Source organism: Aythya fuligula, chromosome 1 (assembly GCF_009819795.1).
Source record: "Aythya fuligula isolate bAytFul2 chromosome 1, bAytFul2.pri, whole genome shotgun sequence".
Lineage (NCBI taxonomy): Eukaryota > Metazoa > Chordata > Aves > Anseriformes > Anatidae > Aythya > Aythya fuligula.
In genome coordinates, this window is record NC_045559.1 from 178,127,452 (window position 1) to 178,146,171 (window position 18,720).

Genomic DNA, 18,720 nt, shown 5'->3' on the forward strand with positions numbered 1-18,720 from the left:
GCCTTTCAAGTGGGACTGCTGAAATAAGAAATAGGATTTTGCAGCACACCTGAAGGTTAATTATGGTTTGCATCATTCTGATTTCCTTCGGGAGCTCATTCCACATTGGCAACCCTGCGCTGAAAACATCTGTCTGTGACTCAGCGTCTTGATGCTGAGATTTGTTTCAGCAGACAGCAGCAGCCTGGGTGGCTCAGGGGAGAGGTGACATTGCTGCAGTGGGTCCCCATGCTCTGGACCTGATGCTTTTCTGCCCCATCTCCGGGATGGGCATTGCACCTCAATGCCTCAGACTTGGTAATGCTGTGGGCCTGCTATTTGTATCCCTGCAGCTTGCATTTTACTCACAGCTCTGCAACCTCTCTCTGAAGCAGTCGAGACAGCACTTTCCAGAGCCTGTAAAGTAGTGTTTTTCCCTTGTTGTTCTCATGCTCTTGTCATTTTTCATGCTCTTTTCATGGCTTTGCACCTGCAAACCCAGATATTGTTGTTATGATGGGTTTTCACAGGAATCAGCCACCACTGGCGTGAGATTCACACCTTATTTCCCTCCTTTCTTACCTATCATTCCAGAGCTTTTTAGTTTAGAGAAAACCAGGAGGATGCTCATCTGGGTCTGCTCTTCCCAGGTGGTCATTCAGAGAGGTTTCACTTTTCCCTGTGGGCTTTTTATATTATTTTAATTTTTCCTCCTAAAGTACCTTTTATCATTAGCTGGAGACCCTGTAAATAAAACAGCAAATGTGTCTGCCTGAATATTCTTCATTCAACATGGGGAAAACAGTCTTCTGCCATTCTGCAGTCACACCTCTTATAATAAAAATGCTTGAATCAGGTGATGTATCAGGAGTCCGTCATCTCTCTTTTTACATATATTATATACAGAAAGAATATTTGTATATATAAAAGGAATTTCTGAGTTCAAACTGGACACAGCTTCATCGAAGCACATTTTCTTCCTGAAGCCACCCCAGTAAACAGAAGAGACTGGTTTAATCCAGACGACTGCAAAGTGTCATAGGAACCACTCTACAGGTAGCAACTTGCTTTCTTCCTTTATCAGGAACCAGCAGGGATTTTAGCAAAGTGTGTGCATACAAATAGAGATCAAAGAGTACTCACACCCACAGCTCACACAGAACTCTATAAATTACTGGAATGGTTAAAAAAAAAAATCCTTAATCAAATAGGAAATGGTAAAATTATATGACAAGTAGGCATCCAAAGAACTCATTAAGAGGTAGAGCAAGAACCAGCATGTCTGAAATTCAGCTCACCCTATTCACACAAGACCAACTCACTTTGAAAGTGGCATTGACACATCTTAGAGAAATGATTCCAAGTCATTTTTCAGGTATTTTTAGTATTTTTATAACATGATTGCTCATTTTTCCAAACACACAAGGGAAAAGGCTGACCTTTTCAAAGATGAACCGATGCTTCACTAGGAACAGGTCTCTCTAATAGAGGCTTTGCCACCCTGTGGCTCACATTACATGAAATCTGTTGAGAAAAGCTATTAAAGCCAGCGACAAGAAGGGGATGAGACATGTGGGTAACAAATTATCCAGTTTTACAGGAGGTATTTAAGCTTGTGGGTACTGTGGCTGGATGTGGAGGCATTCTGGCTGCATTTACATAAGATGCTTGTGTGGCTTCTGTAGGACAGCAATATGTGACTTTCTCAGGAGACTGCCTATGAAACCCCCAGCTTTGCCCATAATCTCCAAGAGTAAGGTGAGCAGAGGTGTTAAGCCTGGCGGAAGAATTAGGTTTTGCTTTTAGTGGAGATAAAATTCAGGTTGCTTGATTATGTGTGTCTTGCATTTTGAATACTGATTCCCACTCCTTCCTCACACCCATGTGTAAATATCCAGGAAAAGTCCTTCTCTCTCTCCTGTAGTCTAGAAGAGTGGTCTGAAGTGTTTCTGGGTGCTCCTAAGTTGTGCTGCTTTTATCTGATGTTCATACACTCCTTCCACAGAAGAAGGCAATCAGGGCTTTACTCCGTGCCAGAGGAAGTCCTCGGTATGCACTGCTGATTTGGATCTGAATTTTGTGTTATCTGCTCTTGTCCTCTCTTCTTTCAGCAAGTCACCTTGGTGAAAACAATGATCTTGTGTGCTGAGACACAATATGGACTAAGCCCTTCTCGGTACTTCCAAAATACATTAGAGACTGGAATATTACTCAGAAGCTGTACCTACCCTTTGTCAATGGTGTTAGTAGATGTTAGGCAAAAGGCATGCTTGAATTTTGGATATAGCATGGACTGCTTGGACTAAATTTACTTTCAGACATTGATATTATAAAGTTCTTCAGAGACTGCATGGTAGCAACAATCTACCCTTAGAACCAAGAAAGAAGAAATATACAATCGGTGAAAAGGTGAGGGAAGTCTGTATTCTTCAAGTCAACATCTGTTTTGAGAAAAACAAAACAAAACAAAACATGTAAGAGCTGCTAGGATATAATATACGTATTGATGAGGTCAGGAGAAAAAGAGTTCTCAGAACTACCTGAGTAATCCATACAAAATTGAGACTATCAGTTCAATCCACCAGAACTAAATGCAGGTAGAAATCATTTTATTTTTGGTTTCTGGATCCTGCAGAGGGTGTTGAAGTACTTCTTAATGCAGTCTGTCTGTATGTTTATTTTGCTGGTTCATAAAACTGCAGAAGACAGTAAAACACATCCCCTGAAACCATAAACCTGCCTTCAGTTCTGTGCTCAAATCAGCATGGAGACTTGGTTTTCAGAATTTAGTCCTCCATTGACATGGAGATATTCTCGAACCTGAAATGCAAGGAGCACCATATAAGCCCACTGTCCAAATTTTTGGTCCTTAAAAGTTGAACTGCTGCTACTCCAAAATCCAACTTCTTCTGAGCACTCTGGCTCTGCTGGCCTATTTTGTTCAGTGGACTGCAGCACTCTTAGGCTTTTTTGACATTAGAAGAAAGCACAGTCTCAAAGACTCTGTCCCTTCTGACAGACAAGAATCTGTCACCTCTCAGATCATCCTTGATATATAACCTCTCACCCATGATAAAATCAATAAAGCCCAACGCTCTTCATTAGCACTGGCAAGGAGAGAGTGCAAACACATAACGAACCTTTGCAACATTGTCCTGAAGTCTTGTGATGGTTTGGGAGCTGACATGCTGGACGTAGAATAACAATTACTTGCAATAGAATACTGGAAGGACTATTTTAGGTGCCGTGTAATTTACCCATCAAGTTAATGACCAGAAACAAATAAATTTAAAAAGAAAATACTGCATTTAAGTATCTGTGTCTCTTTGCCTTAACTAACACTCACGTATTCTGCAGTCCTTGTCTTCCTGGACAATTCAGGTAGGAAATGCTGCTACCAGTATGAGAGTGTGGGAAGGAAGCACTGTAAGTCAAAGCACTTCTAGATACTTCCCTAAACAGATGTATTTTACATTTAAAAAAAGTGTTTTCCAGCCCTGATTTCTTTACCCTTATGAAGATGACCTCTTAGGAGAAGTTTTTTCCACCAGAAGACTGTAGAGGCAAAGCCTACAAAGTCTCAAATATTACTTTCTTTTGGCATATGATCATCATGAGACAAAAGCCCAAACTTATTTCAAAATTAATATCCTTACATTTTATTCACTTTCATGATTTTCTCACTGGAGAGGCCGCAGTATTCATATGTATCAGGAATGAATGCATATCAATTCACTTCAAACAGCCTCTGTTACTGCATAGGTAAGTAATTTTGCCTTGAAAAGAGACCCTTTCCTATTTGGCAATGCATGCACTAGACATCTGTAGAGTTTTTGCTTTCTGATTGCTTAGATCAAAGTCATTAAGCCATTTCCTGAAGGCTTTTTTTTTGCTTTTGCTAAGAAGTTGCTAAGGACAACCAGCCTTCAAACAAAAAAACATCCAGGTGGATTTCAGCAGATAAAGATTTGGTTTAGCATAGGTGTCCCAGCTCCTCACAGTCAGATGCACTCTAAAATAAACCAGGCAGGTCCTTCAGCTCCTTTTGAGAGTTTTCCAATATTTTACATACTTAAGAAGGTCGTACTGTAACCAGGGGGTTGCACACATACCTTGATTAGTGAAATCTCACTTCATCCCCTGACAGAGGTGCGGTCATAAGCGAAGGACACAGAAGCATCAGTTCAAGCCTTGCTCTGGGGTCAAAATGAAGGTTACATAAATAAAGTAGTTGGTTTTTCAGACTGGAGAGCCAAAGACAGGTGGTCTGTGAGATTGGCAATCACTTTCCTTTGTGTTTTCCTTGCTAGTGTCACTTGGATACTCTGCTCATCTCACCTCCGTAGGTTACCTTGGCTCAGGCAAATAATTCTTTAGCCTCCAAGCACCATCCTACGCCACCAGGCAAGCATTTGTGGGTCACCATGAACAAAATGTAAGCAGGCATCCTGTATATTAAGTGAAATGCTTATTATCGGTATTCTGATATGGTTTTCTCTGCTGTGATGGGATCAAATCACGGTCATAGTCCTGATGGTGTTCTCCACATGCTCATCGCACAAAGGGCAATAGGGAATATGGACTCACTGACTAATTCATTCAGTCCCATCCATTTGAAGTACAAATCAGTAATGCCTCATACAGAAGTAGCTCCTTTGGCAGTCTCTCTTTTCCCAGAAATCTCCACCTAGCTGTCCTCTCTTTTGCCTTTAGTGGGAAACACTTTAACCCCTGTCCCTGTTGAATCGCGCATGCATTGCTTAAGGGAGGGTGGTTTGGTAAATTCTTGGTAATGGGCTCCTTGAGATAGATACTAAGAATTTATTCTTTATACCAAGAATAGGAATGCCTGGTTGCTTATGATTAGCACTTTGGTTTGGTAGGCAATCATTAGTATATTTTTCTGTGTCTTCCTGCCAATGACCCTTTCTCTTAATTTGGATGCCTATTTTCTCATGATGTCATTTTTTTATTTACTTGAGAAATCGGCTGTTTATCAGCAGTTCAAACCATTTAACATTGTAGACAATCTGGGAACATTTATGGTGTGTGAGAATGTCTCTCGGCATGCATTATTTCACTATTATTATGGACCATATTTCTTAGAATAACTGTTTTATAGACTCTTGCTCTTCCCAGGGGTCTCTATTTTTAAATTTACCAATGGGAAGTTTTTTTCCAGTAACTATAATCTAAGGTTTAGATTCCTTTTCTATTGTAAATGCTGCTACTGTTTACTGCCTGTCTCAAATCTTAGATGTTCAGAGCCACTGGTAAATGCTGTTAGAACCTCCTAGTCCCCGTACTTGAGAAGATCCCAGGGATGGGTTTCAGGGGCACAGTACTCAGATGACCTTGCTGTCATTCTCCTGCAGTCTCAGCTGCTGAGGATATTTCTTTTTTCACTGGATTCTCCCAGTGTACCCAGCCCTGGTCAGCATTCAGCACAAGCCTTGCAGTAAACACAAAGGGACCATTTCCTCGATCTCTGATGACTCTTCCTTTGTTTTTCTCCATACTGTGCACCCTGTTTTGTTGGGGTTTTCTTTCTCTCTCTGCACATCAGCCATCCTTCCCTTCTAGACTTTCTGCTTAGCTGCTATTTTCTTACTTCTATCTACCCGCTGCAGGCCTTCTTTGATTACCTTCCCACAGCTGAACAAAATGTAGTGACAGAACTATTCGTTACTTTGCATCTTGATTTAAGAGCTCACCAGCAATGATTTACATGCCTTGGGTCTTGTCCTACTAGCGACAGAATTTTACCAATGCTGCAATCAGATGCTCATACACAAGACAACCTTCAAAGGAACCTAATGCTTCCTCCTTCTGAATTACCCTGGGTACCAGAAGCCTCATCCTCTCTCAGGTACTATTCTGAATGCTAGCATCCAGGGTTTCACTCATAGCTGTGTTAGCAGCAGTCCATCTCTTTCTATTGCAGTCCTCAATTTATTAATCCTTTTCCAAATGTTTTCAGATATAAGTGGACATCATTGCTGTGAATAAACCATAATTCCTACAAGAGAATTCCTCAGCTCTGTCTTAGCATTGATCTATGTGCTTTGCTGTTCATCCTGTATTTACCTATTGATTACTAAGTCCACTGGAAGAGATCTCTGCCTGCCTTCTGAGCCCTTCCAGCTACAGTAAATGTACCTGAATTAATCATCCTATACTGTTTGAAAAATATCTGCCTTCTTTTCCTCTTGCATCTTCCCGAGCTTCTTGAAGACTCCTTGTAACCTTTCAGAAATCACCTCTCTTAAAAGTTCCTAGTGGCTATCTGCCTTTTTCCATGGATTTTTAACCTCTCTTAGAAAAGTATTTAATTTCCAGCACAGGCCAAGTAGTCTCCTACTGCTTCAATAGGAATAGATTCTCCTGCATCAAAATCTACCTTTCAGGTTTAAATTAAACTCCATGTCTTTGAGTTAAGGAATTAAATCCTTAATTAAGTCCTTAATCAAATCCTTCAGGACTAACTTAATACTGAAATATTTCTACCTTAAAGTGGAAACCACAAGACTTTTAATCTTTTTCCAGGAGTGCCCTGGTACTGCTCTATTCCCTTTCCTAACCAGAAGGAAGTAGCTGCTCCCCTACCCTTCTCCAAACATCTCAGAATTAGGCTGCTTGCATAGAAGCCAGCCCTCCAGAGGCAGAGATACCTGTCATAGGGAGGAACAGCTGTAGCAGTGGGCAGTTTGATCATCACTTATGTAAACAGGTGAGCTCATAGCAGTGACTTGCTTGCCAGGTGAACCTCAAAAGGTATCTGAATCAGCTTCTATGAAATACTGGAGGTACTTGTGACCCATGTTGAGTGGGAAGCTGGAAGCTCTCTGCCCAAAATGCTCCTGGCACCTGGTGAAAGACTAGAAAGAGGCAGGGATGTAATTCCAATAGTTGCTGGAGAAAATGATAGAAAAGGGATGCATAAAAATTCATTGACTATGAAGGATACTTCGGTAGTAAAGGGAGTGTACACCAGCCAGATGGACCTCTTATGAACCATAAAGTAATGGTGCTGTTGACACTTTGACTTAAGAAGGTCACAGATTATTATTTAAAAGGAATTGTACATGATTTGAGATGTAGTATCCACTAGTGGAAAACTCTGTAATACTGAGTAAAGGATAGGCTAGACTATTGCAATATTCAAATAGAAAATGTGGAAAAACAGTTAAAGTCTGGAAAATGGGCCAGAGAAATCGAAGTGGAAAATTAGAATGAGGGTATCAGTGTAATAGGTATATCAGAAACCTGATGATACATGATAATACTGGGCACTAAGTATCCATGAACGATGCAGACACCTGTGCTGATGGAGCTCTGCTCTGCGCTAGAGAAAACTCTACTTGTGTTAATTACATGTTCATCTATGTGGGTTGCAATTCCAGGTTTCTGACAGAAAAACACAAGATTAGTGTATCGTATTATATTACCATATTGCAAATATGACTGTATTCATGTTACATTATTTTCTAGAATGTTTACTATTATATAATAGCATGTTATTATTGTAGTATTACATTATAGAATCACGGAATAGATGTAGCTGGCAGGCACTTCTGGATATTGCCTAGTGCAACCCCCCTGCTCAAAACAGGGCCAGCTGGAGCAGGTTGCACAGGACTTCGTGAAGGAACAACATTAATGTACAGTCACTGTTACCATGGAAGAGCCATTTTGTAGTAGTGACCACAAGCTGCTTGGATTTAAAACATTTGCAGGATTGACTGAAGCAAAAAAAAAGCCCAAGGAAATGAGTAAAGTTCACTTAGAGCTGTTAAATTTTACAAAGGGGGAGTACACAAAAGTAAGGATGTTTATTAAGACAGTGTTTAAAAGGGCAGAATTGAATCACTGTACACAGCGTTGGGACCACTCTAGGGTACCATACTGGAGCGACAAAGAAAATGTCTTCTGCTAATCAGAAAAGATTTGGGAAGGCGCAAAAGGAAGACAGCATAGATAAACATCATTGAAAGGAATGCAATTAAGACCAAGAAAGCTTCCTTTGAAACTCTGAAGTTGTGACCAAATAGGGTGAATGGACAGATCTGTAAGTTGTGCCTACGTGCAAAAATGCAGTAAGGCAGGCCAAAAAAACCCTTTCCTAAATCCCTCAAAAATCCAAAGAACACTGGAAATTATTTTTATATATATACAAAAAAAAAAAAAAGGCATAAAAGCTTTCAGTAAACCCTAAAATCACAGAATGCAAAGCCTCTCAGAGGATTGTTTAGAATATTGTAGAATAGAATAAAACAGAACAGAACCAAACAGGACAGTCGGAAGGGACCTCTCCTCGCAAGACGTGCCCTCCAGCCCTCTGACCAGCTTTGTTGCCCTCCTCTGGATGCTTTTGAGGACCTTAACATCCGTTTTGGATTGTGGAGCCCAGAACTGCACACAATATTGTATCCACATCACTGATAAGATGATGAACAGGACTGTCCCGAGAGCTTCAGGGCCCAGAAACCCCCTCAGACATCCCCTGGGGCCTTGTGACCCTCACACTCTCCTCAGCACGAAGCCTGCTGCCACCACTGCCATTAGGAGTGAGTTGGTGTAACTCAGTGATCGATGTGTGAAAGACGTGGGAATAAAATAGGCACAGGCAGGAAAAAACCAAAACCATATTTGTTTGTACTTTTTGGATCTCTCTGCTGAGGAAAAGCCTGAATAGCTCTTCTTGCAGAGGGTTTATCAGAGGACATGCCTCAATTTGAACTAAAAATGTCATGGAACAAGCAGACAAAATTAATAAGTCTCCATTTCTTGATCATTTTTATCTGAAGAGCATCAAAGGAGCTCCAGGTAGAAATCACTAAATTTCTCACTGTTAAGTGTAGCTTTGCACTTACAGCTGTCTTAGTACCAAAGAAGTGGAAGAGGATTAATGAGAAAAATGGAACCACTAATTAGGAAACTTGATGTGTATAGTGGGCAAATTACTAGTAACTCTGTTAAAAAAACATTGAGAATTAGTGGATCTATGCATAAACCTGACATAGAGAGGAAGAATTTTTACAATGGGAAATTGTATCACACAATTACATTGGAGTCCTCTGAACAAAAAATCACATGAATAAAGGAGACATGGATGCAGCATACATACCTGAATACCCAAAGAAAACAAAGAAGGTCTCCTGCCAAGGGGACCTTTTAAAGAAATTTAGCAGCTGTAGGGTAGACAAGAAGATCCTTGTGTGAATAACCAGGAGAGAAATGGTAGGAGCGAATGAACAATTATTACATTAATAACAAATATTACACAGTAGCATAACACATATTATGCTACTGTGTAAAATCTTACAAACATTATTATGCCACTGTGTAAATCTATAATGCACAAATGTTTTTAATATTCTGTGGTGTATTAAGTTCTTCTGCTCAGTGGGTGTTAAATTGAATGAGTCTTATGCTTAAAAATGACCAAAGTGTGCAACCCTGCTTCCATGCAAGGAATGAATGGGTAGCCTCAGGCTCTTCAGCCTGGGAAAGGGGTGATATGGGGATGTGGCAAATGTCTGCAAAACCATGGATGGCCTGGGAAGGGCGAACGTTCACATCCAGTCTGGAAATAAAAGGAAAACTGTCACCTATGGTAATGTCAGAAAGCTGCATGTTGTCTTCCAAATGCACCACTTTTTTCCATACAGGATTGAAGGGTCATCAGTAGAGATTGAAGGGTCATCAGTGGGAGCCAGACTCAGTATACACAAAAGGAATTGTCTTTGCTAAAATAGATGCAAGCTGGGAGAACACTAAGGGGAAGTGCCAAGTTTGCTTTGTTCCTAGTCTCCTGCGTTAGCCACAGGTGGAGATAGGATGCTGGCCTAGACAGATCCTCATTCCACACCAGCCAGTCTTTTCTTCCTACATAGGAAGAAACATTTTTTCTGCTCTTTTTCGGTACAAAAAGTAGGGAGTAAAAAAAACCTCAAAAGTTCAAAAGAGATAAAATGATATGCTTTTCACTCATGTAACTCTGCTATACTTTTGTACATCTTTAGTGCACACAATCTGATTCAGCAGCGTATGTTTTCTACGATAAGCAGTTCTGCAGAGGAACTCTTCTGTGCAAGATGTTGTGGCTGTCACAGGCTGGCATGGGCAAATTCACTGGAGAAAAAAAAAACATCAAGGGTTACTGAATCTCCCACAGCAAATCCTTAAGCAAGAGGTATTGACAGCTGGAAGATTATTCTGAGGAAGCATCACTACATACTTGACTTTTTTTTTTTTTATTGAACTCCTCCACAGGTGCCCCTGGCTGGTTCCTGTCACAGACAGGGTACCAGGGAAAGGGAGCATTTTGTCTGATTCTCTATGACCTTTCTCAGCATCATATTTTCTCTCGTCCACATCCATCGTGCAAGGATGTGAAAAACGTGTGTGTACATCTGTAGGTTTTATCTTCCAAAACCCATCCTTCAGGGTAAGGCTTTTTGTCTGGTTTTTGTTTGTTTTGTTTTGTTTTGTTTTCTCTTTCTTTTGTTTGTTTTGAACGGTCAACCAACAGCAAGTTAATGCCTATATGTATTTATAATGCCTATAATTTATTTATATTTTAATCTCTGACACCAGAGGACTTTTTCCCAAGCATGCAGCAATAACTAAGATTCAAGCCATTCTTATCATTCTTCCTAATTTAAATAAGGCCAACAATGCACAATGACCAAGGCAGTCCCTATTTTCTAGCTATGGTCCCTCATATTGCTGGTGAACACACGCAGGACCTGACCGTCTCACCAAGCAGTGTGCTGATACTTACTGGCCAGCTATTCATCTTGGGATCCACTTTTTTTCTTCCATTGAATAGCTGCATGAAGGGAAGCAGAAAATTTATATTTCCACTGTATGGCCTGCAAACCTTGTGTACTGCATCTCAAGAAAGAGTCAAAGATAAATTGGATGGTACCCTGACAGATGTGAATCTTGGCTGTGGCTAAGATTTGTTATGAAGAAGCAAGGGAAGCTTGCATTATTGTGTTAGCTTTACTACAATTTGTCATATCAAACAGAAAAGAGACCCTTTCACCCATTTTTTTGAACCCTTGACATCATAAAATTGTCCTCTCAGCTTTTTGCTATTTTTAGCACTTGGTCTTACAATTCTAATTCTAATATGTTTCAACAGCACCAATGATGAATCTGTGCACTAAATAGATAAAAAATGAAAAATAGAAAAAATCTTTAAAGTGGGAGAATTTAGTTCCCACAGCCAATTTGCTTACACTTGCGTATGTTTTCAGGATTGCCTGTGGAGTTTTCTAAAGGTGTATGCAGAGGATGCTGTACATAAAGCTGCTGACCCTGCTGAAGCATTTAAGCTTTGCAGAGATGCAAGCAGTGAATTCTAAGACCTAGTAAGTCTGCTTGACATAAGAAAATGGCATTGCTTTACCGATATGTGGAAACTTTTCTATTACCTTCAGAGGTTATAGTGACCATCCTTGCTTATTAAAAAAAAAAAGAAAGACATGATACTATTGTTAAATTAGAACATTTGGGTTATTTGCTAGAATTGCCTTTGATTAGTAGCGAAATGAAAGGTTTAAATTATCACGTAATGATGCTAAAATGATGTGAGTGCTGATACAAATTGGAGAAAAGTAATTTAGGTAGCTCCTAGGAATTATACGTACTATCTCACTGAATTCGCTTAGAAGATGCCTAGGAAATTAATGTGTAGAGTAGAGCAAATGAAGTGCAAAAGGCATATTAAAGGCAATGTTCTTTGGAGCTTTCCACAGAGTGATATTTTTTTGGAGACTGCATCATGCAGTTCTGTCAAGTCATGTTAAGATCCTAAAGGTAAATAGCTGCCGTGATTTTAAAGCATATTAACTTTGTCTTGTTTCCTCTTTACATAAGCCTATGACTTTCTGTAATAACTTCAGTGTCACAAAATAACCTGGCAAAGTTTATGGCCATCTCAATCAGAGTTGACAGGCTGTAGTCCCACTCCTGCCCTGTTCATGAATACCAGTGTTTGCAGCAACTAAGAAACGTTACATTTCTCAGCACTGAGAAATGTAAAGGATCAGTCTGCTTGTCAGAGACATGCTCCAACCGACTGGAGATCAGTCACCCTGGTAGGAGCCTTCCTCTCCCCAGCACGGTGCCACATGTGCCACCTGTATGGGACAGGGGTTCCCAGCAGACCAGGACCCCTCTGGGCTTGCTGGATCTCTACCCACCACCTGCTTGGCAAGTGATGTTCTCCTCATGGGGAAACTGGTCTAACTCATGCTAGATTCTTGCAGCAGCAATGCTTGCTTCATTCATAGCAAGGTCTCATGGGAAACTGAGGGATTTGTGTGAAAAAAAAAAAAAAAAAAGCTGTGAGATTTCATCTGAATTGAAAATCTGCTGACGGCCTGCTGTGTGTTTTGCTTCTTGTCTGTCAGCCAGGAGAAGTGTTGTTAAAACCAGTCTAGCATGCGTAAAGCAAGAGCAGGGAGATCTGTGCTATTGCTCCAGGAAATCACAGCCTTTGCATGGGAATTCAGTATCAGTCTTCCTGTACAGCACAATTCCTTGGAAAACAGTTACTGGAGATGCCACCAACAGGGCAGAATGCACAGCCCCTTCCCATGGAAAACAATTCATCTGCCTGGGGATATATAGTTTTTGTACTGATGCAACGCAGATTAAAAATGTGACAGAGACAGAAGTTTTGGCCTGTGTCCCCACTTCAGAGTGGCTTCTGATTTCAAAGGCATTCAGATTCAAACCCTTGCCTCCACAGCTGGACATCCATGCCAGCCCTGTACGTCCAGTGAAGTGTGTTATCAGAGCCTGGGGAGAGAAGAGAATTCCCCTCTATCCACAAAATTCACTACTTGTGAACTTTACTAACCCTTAGTACACTCCTGGCCTGGGAATTGAACAAATTCCTTGTCTTAAAATTAGCTACACCAAAGCTTCATTTGCCTGGTTGTGAGAAGAGTCAAGCAGAGCTAATTGTGGCATAGATAGTGAATCTTACTGCAGATAACTACAGCTACAAAAAAAGTACATTTTCATTGTGTCATTCATTTTAATGAGAAGTAAAATAAGCTGATGCAGGAGATCCTGGGCAAGAGAAAGCTTTGTTATGTATAAAAACTTCTCTACTTCTTCCCCAGTCTATTATGTGAAGAATGAGTCACATTTTTGACAGTCGTGGATGAGAAAAGTTGTGGCTGCAGGACTGCGAGTACAAAGGGAAGCAGATGGATGGGTGCTGGAACATGCTGAACAAACAGCTTACTTCATTTTGTTTATTCTCTTCTAAAGCACTCGGTCGCTGGGTATTAGGAATGTTACATAAAGCTAAAACCATTGTGCTAATTTTTCTCTGGTGTCATGCTCCAGATTTAAAGAGAATTACAGCTTTGGTCTTGTAGCAACAATAACAAACCGGCAGAAACATCTCTGCCAAACAAAACTGAATTAAATCATGTATTTGCGTTTATTTTCTTTCTGCAGAAAAAGAGCAGTTAGCCTTTGCCCAGCCTGTCTTCATTGCACTGAGGACTCTAAAAGCAAAACAGCAGGCATTTTATAAAAGACATAGTGAGCTATCTCCTGGTTTTGCTGTAAAACCCCATGCATGCTTGAGTGATGATCAACCATTCCTGTAGCCAGCCCACCTCAGGCTGCTCAAACCTTTCCAGGCTAGTCCCAAACATTAGTGGTACTGGTGAACAAGGTTAACTGGTGACAAACCACCCCAAAGATGGGTGCTGAGGTGCCCCCCAGGCTCAGTACCCAGGCACGTGGGGCAGCATCATGCCCCGGGCTTTGCTTGTCTTCTGCAAAGAAACCCAGAGTTGAGACTAAAACATTGAAGATAAAAACCAAAGATGGCATTAATCAGCTCAGTCTGGGCCGCTTTCCAGAGCACGGTGGTGTGGGATGTGTGGGTGACAGACTGCCCGTAGTGCTGAATGATTCCTGTCCTACGAGGGTGGAGGAACACGCTGCTGCAGAAACTCCCCCTGCCCTCTCCCACCCTTGCCACCATCGCCTCCAGCCTGACTCAGCCAGTCTTGTTCAGTATGTGCCAGTAAAGAGGATTTTGCTACATCATTTCACAAAAGCATGTAGTCTGTAACAGAGATGAGCTTAAATTAATTCTCATTTTTATCTGGGGAGACACTAGTTGCAAACTAATTACCAAAGAAATATATAATACAAGGCTGAAAATTTCATTTGTAAATGGACATTTTTCACAACTGATGACCAATCATATATAAACAATTAGGTATTTCCCTAAAATTCTGATTAAAAAAACTGAGACTAAAGGTAACATTATTATCTCCTTCAAAATCATATATATAGTCAATTTTCATATGGTATTTTAAAATACGGTTTAGTAAGCATCCAAAGCCCTAAACTATTTCACTGTAGGATAGAAAATGTTGCCACTGAGATCTAAAGCCTAAGTTTTACCTGAAGAAACATCATTAAAATCCAGACCCAGGACAAAAAATTAAACTTACATTTTATGTCAGGTGCAGGTGGTGTCTGAAGGAAGAACATCCTACGTGCTCCAGGGAGAAACACCTCTGGCAGAGGCATGCGGTCAATGTTGGATGGAAAGAGCAAGGGATTTGGGTCTCCCAGGAGGAGCCCCCACAGCCTCTCTGGGCAGCCTGGGCCAGTGCTCAGCCGCCCGCCCAGCACAGAAGTGCTGCCTGGTGCTCAGAGGGAGCCTCCTGCCTGCCCCTTGGTGCCCACTGCCCCTGGCCTGGCGCTGGGCACCCCTGAACAGAGCCTGGATGCGGCCTCTTTGCCCCCTCCCTGCGGGGATTCCCAGCTCTGGGGGAGATCCTCCTGAGCCTCCTCTTCTCCAGGCTGAGCAGTCCCAGCTCTCCCGACCTCTGCTCACAGGCCAGGTGCTCCAAGTCCTTCCTCATCTTTGTGGCCCTCTGCTGGGCTCTCTCCAGTATTTCCACGTCTCTCTTATCCTGGGGGCCCAGAAATGGACCCAGCACTCCAGGTGTGGCCTCACCTTCCTTGACCTGCTGGCAGTACTTTGCGTACCATAGTCCAGGACACTATTAACCTCCCTAGCATCATGAGCATATTGCTGACTCACACTGAGCTTGGTGCCCACCAGGACCCTCAGGTCCTTTTCTACCCAGCTGCTTTCCAGCTGAGTTGTTCCTCTCCAGGAGCAGCACTTTGCAGTTCCTCTTGTTGAACTTCATGAGATTAAGTATTAGCAGTGACTACACTGATATGAAAGTGGATTTCATTTTAGTTGGAGTTTATGTGGAAACAATTGCAGGCTATATTTAACAGTGGCATTTAACCAATGGATATAAGATGCAGAGCACTAAAACCTGATCATTCTGACTTTGGAACATCACTGGTGTTTTTTATCCAGTTGTTGTGTCATGGTTATTATAAAACAGTCAGCAAAAATACATTAAAGGAAGCTTGTTTTGCGTGTGGTTTCTATATTTGTATGAAGGGAGATTTCAGCAGAATAGCACAGGATTAAAAGAACACTTAATATGAGATAAACACAGACCAAAACAAAGAGCTTTCTGAGTAGGGAACTTACTGTAACATTGTGTACATGTGCCAAGATATATAAACAACCAGTCTTTGGGAGACCATATTTTAAGATAGAGATAACTAGTCGCTGGCAAGTCCTTCAGATTCTGCACTTTCCTTATGCCATCAGTGCGTAATTCTGTAATATCTAATACACATCCACACCCACACAAAAACCAACCAGAAGTAATAGAGGTTGCAGTTGCTGACTGTACAATTATTCAAAACACACAATGCAAGCAGAAAGTCACCGCAGCATCAAGGTGACTGGTGGAGATGGCTAGCTCTTTTTTCCTTTCAAAGTTTCTGAGGCTGTCTTATGTAGGTTTTAATCAAAATCAAAACAAAACAAAATAAAACCTTCCTTTTCTTCCTGAAGACTTCAATGGGCTTTAGATGAAGGCCTTAGAAAGTATTTGGTGTTTTGTCCTGCTCTAGTTCAGCCTTTTCAGAGTCAGAGATTAGATCGATAATTGTCCAGGAAATGTGCTAATGCTCCTGGCCACCATCAATCCACAGCTTTTGAGGACCAACAATTATTTCCAAGGCCCACAGTCACCCTTGGAGGTGTGGGCAAAAAACATACTCAGTTTTGGTAGTTCATACCACATTTCAGAAGGACATAAAACTATTAAAGGGTGTACAAAGGAGGGCAACAAAGATGGTGAAGGGTCTAGAGGGCAAGAAATATGAGGAGGGGCTGAGGTCCCTGGGTTTGCTCAGCCCCGAGCAGAGCAGGCTGAGGGGAGGCCTCATGGCTTCCTGCAGCTCCCTCACGAGGGGAGCGGAGGGGCAGGCGCTGAGCTCTGCTCTCTGGGGACAGTGACAGGACCCAAGGGAACGGCATGGAGCTGGGACAGGGGAGGGTCAGGCTGGGGCTTAGGGAAAGGGTCTGCACCCAGAGGGTGGGCGGGCACTGGGACAGGCACCAAGCTGCCGGACTTCAAGAAGTGTTTGGACAATGCTCTCAGACCCATGCTCTGATTTTTGGGTGGTCCTGTGTGGAGCCAGGAGATGGACTTGATGACCCTTTTGGGTCCCTTCCAACTCAGTATATTCCATGATTCTGTGAAAGGACAGCTTATTTTATATAAAAACAATATTAGGTGTCTTTTGCTATTCCAGATAAATATTAACATTCCTCTGCCCTCAATAGTATTTTAAAGAGGAACAGCAAACAGTTACAAGAAAACTACAGGCAATTAAAAAAGATGTAATTACTACTGTTGCAAAAGAAACAGCTTGGAAACCTCCTGTGTTTTTCCTTTCTGAATTATTTCTGTTAAAATTGCCCCTATTTCCCCTTTCTTCATGCAGCAGTCACTTTCATCTTCCCATCTATCAAGCCTTATGTCTGACAGCAGATGAGCTACCAGCATTTGATACTGTTTTATTCCTGGATTGCAGAGAAAATGAATGCAGGCTTTGCGATTTTAGTCTCTGGAAAGAGATATGTGTTAGTAGGCTAAACTGCTGTGCTGAAGACATGCAGTGCTAAAATCTTCGATGGATGTAATTCCTCCTGCTTGCTTGACAGATCAATTTTTATCAAAAATCCCTTGTCATGAAGAAGTGAAACTCTGCCACTGGAAGTTTGTGCCTGCAGAAAGCAAAACATGGACTGAAGAGCAGGAATAATATACAGACTTCTTCATTTGGCTTGCTTAGGTCACTTGATAGCTGCCCCAATGCTGGAGATTGCCACACTTCACATGCATGGTTCCTGTGGCAGTGGGGCTGATGTGCAAATGCCTTTGTGCCCCTTGAGCAATGGCTGATGAACTTGCACATCAGCTTGATAGCTGTCAGGCTATGCACACATGTCAGACACACAGATTTGCCCAGGTGGGTGTCAGGCAGCTCTCAGCCCCCTTTTCTGCAGTGTGAAGCAGACAACTACCTGCCCAGTGAGACTTGCGGGGATGAAGAGATGCACCAGGTGATGGACCATCCGCAACAGCAGCTCATGTGACTTTAGGAGACAAAACGTAGCATTCCTCTATGGGACATATTCTTCTAGGGACACTCCAACTAGCCTACAGAAAATGCTGAACAGGGGAAGGAGAATCTAAATATTTGTTTTAAACTGATCTGGAATGCTTATCTCAAGTCTGAAAGGTGAGCTTCTCTATGCAATGGCAATGCAGAGCCTGCAGCAGTGGCTTTGCTCACCACTGTGGGATGGAGGGAGCAGGGCCTTCCTCCATGGGCAATGCGCCTGTGCAAGGCTGGAGGAGAGGCAGGTCTGTATAGAAGGGGAATTAAAAAGAATGTGTCACCCAGTCCTGAAACTGGGCTTCTGTGGAGCCAGAAATGTAAAAAGAGAAGAGAAACAAAGGTAGGACAGTGTGTAACTGCAAGCCAGATGGGTGGCTTGCACTCTACTGTGTCCTGAATCCTCTGTGACTTTTGTGGAACTCGAGATGCAGAAGTAATCTGGGTTGTGAACTGTTGAGTGTGATGTGCGCACAGAGTCTTGTAATGAGTCTTTTCATGATATTCTGAGATGGCTTCTCCAGAATTGCTGAAGTTTTTATCAGTAAGAAATGTAATAAACTCTCCTCGGAAGCTGAGTCATCCACTGACTGTATATAAAAAATCCAGAGCAGTCACTCCGGATCTAGCTCGTCAGGTGCAGGGTGAGCTGGCAGCGAAACCCATCTATTCAAACTGGGGCTAAAAGCAAAAATGCAGAATTACTTTATAAAAGGAAGGGAAAAGGTCTGTCCAGAAAGCAGGATGTACTAGAACGTGAATATAGGAAGTCTTGCAGGCAATGAAGATAACCATATCATACGGTGAAAGAGTAAGTTGCAAAACACACTCGGGAAATTAACATGTGATCAATGTCTAACTTTTCTGCATGTTTCAGTCTCTGACCCTGGGTATCTAGGAACAGCCCACCTATCAGTCCCAGCATGATTGTTACCATGAACCATGTGATAGAGATGCTATCAGACCGCTTCTGCACTGCCTCTGCCGCTTGCAGATAAGATACAGTTAAGATGCAGTCTCAGTGGATGGTGCATCTCGTGAGATAACTCCGAGCCCATAACTCTCCTCCAGACACGGTATTGCTGTCTTAAGCTGTTGTTCCCCATGCTCCTCTTGCTGCACATCAAAGCTTCCTCCTAAAGGGCTCTACCTCTGAAAGCTGCCCACAAGGTCATTTCC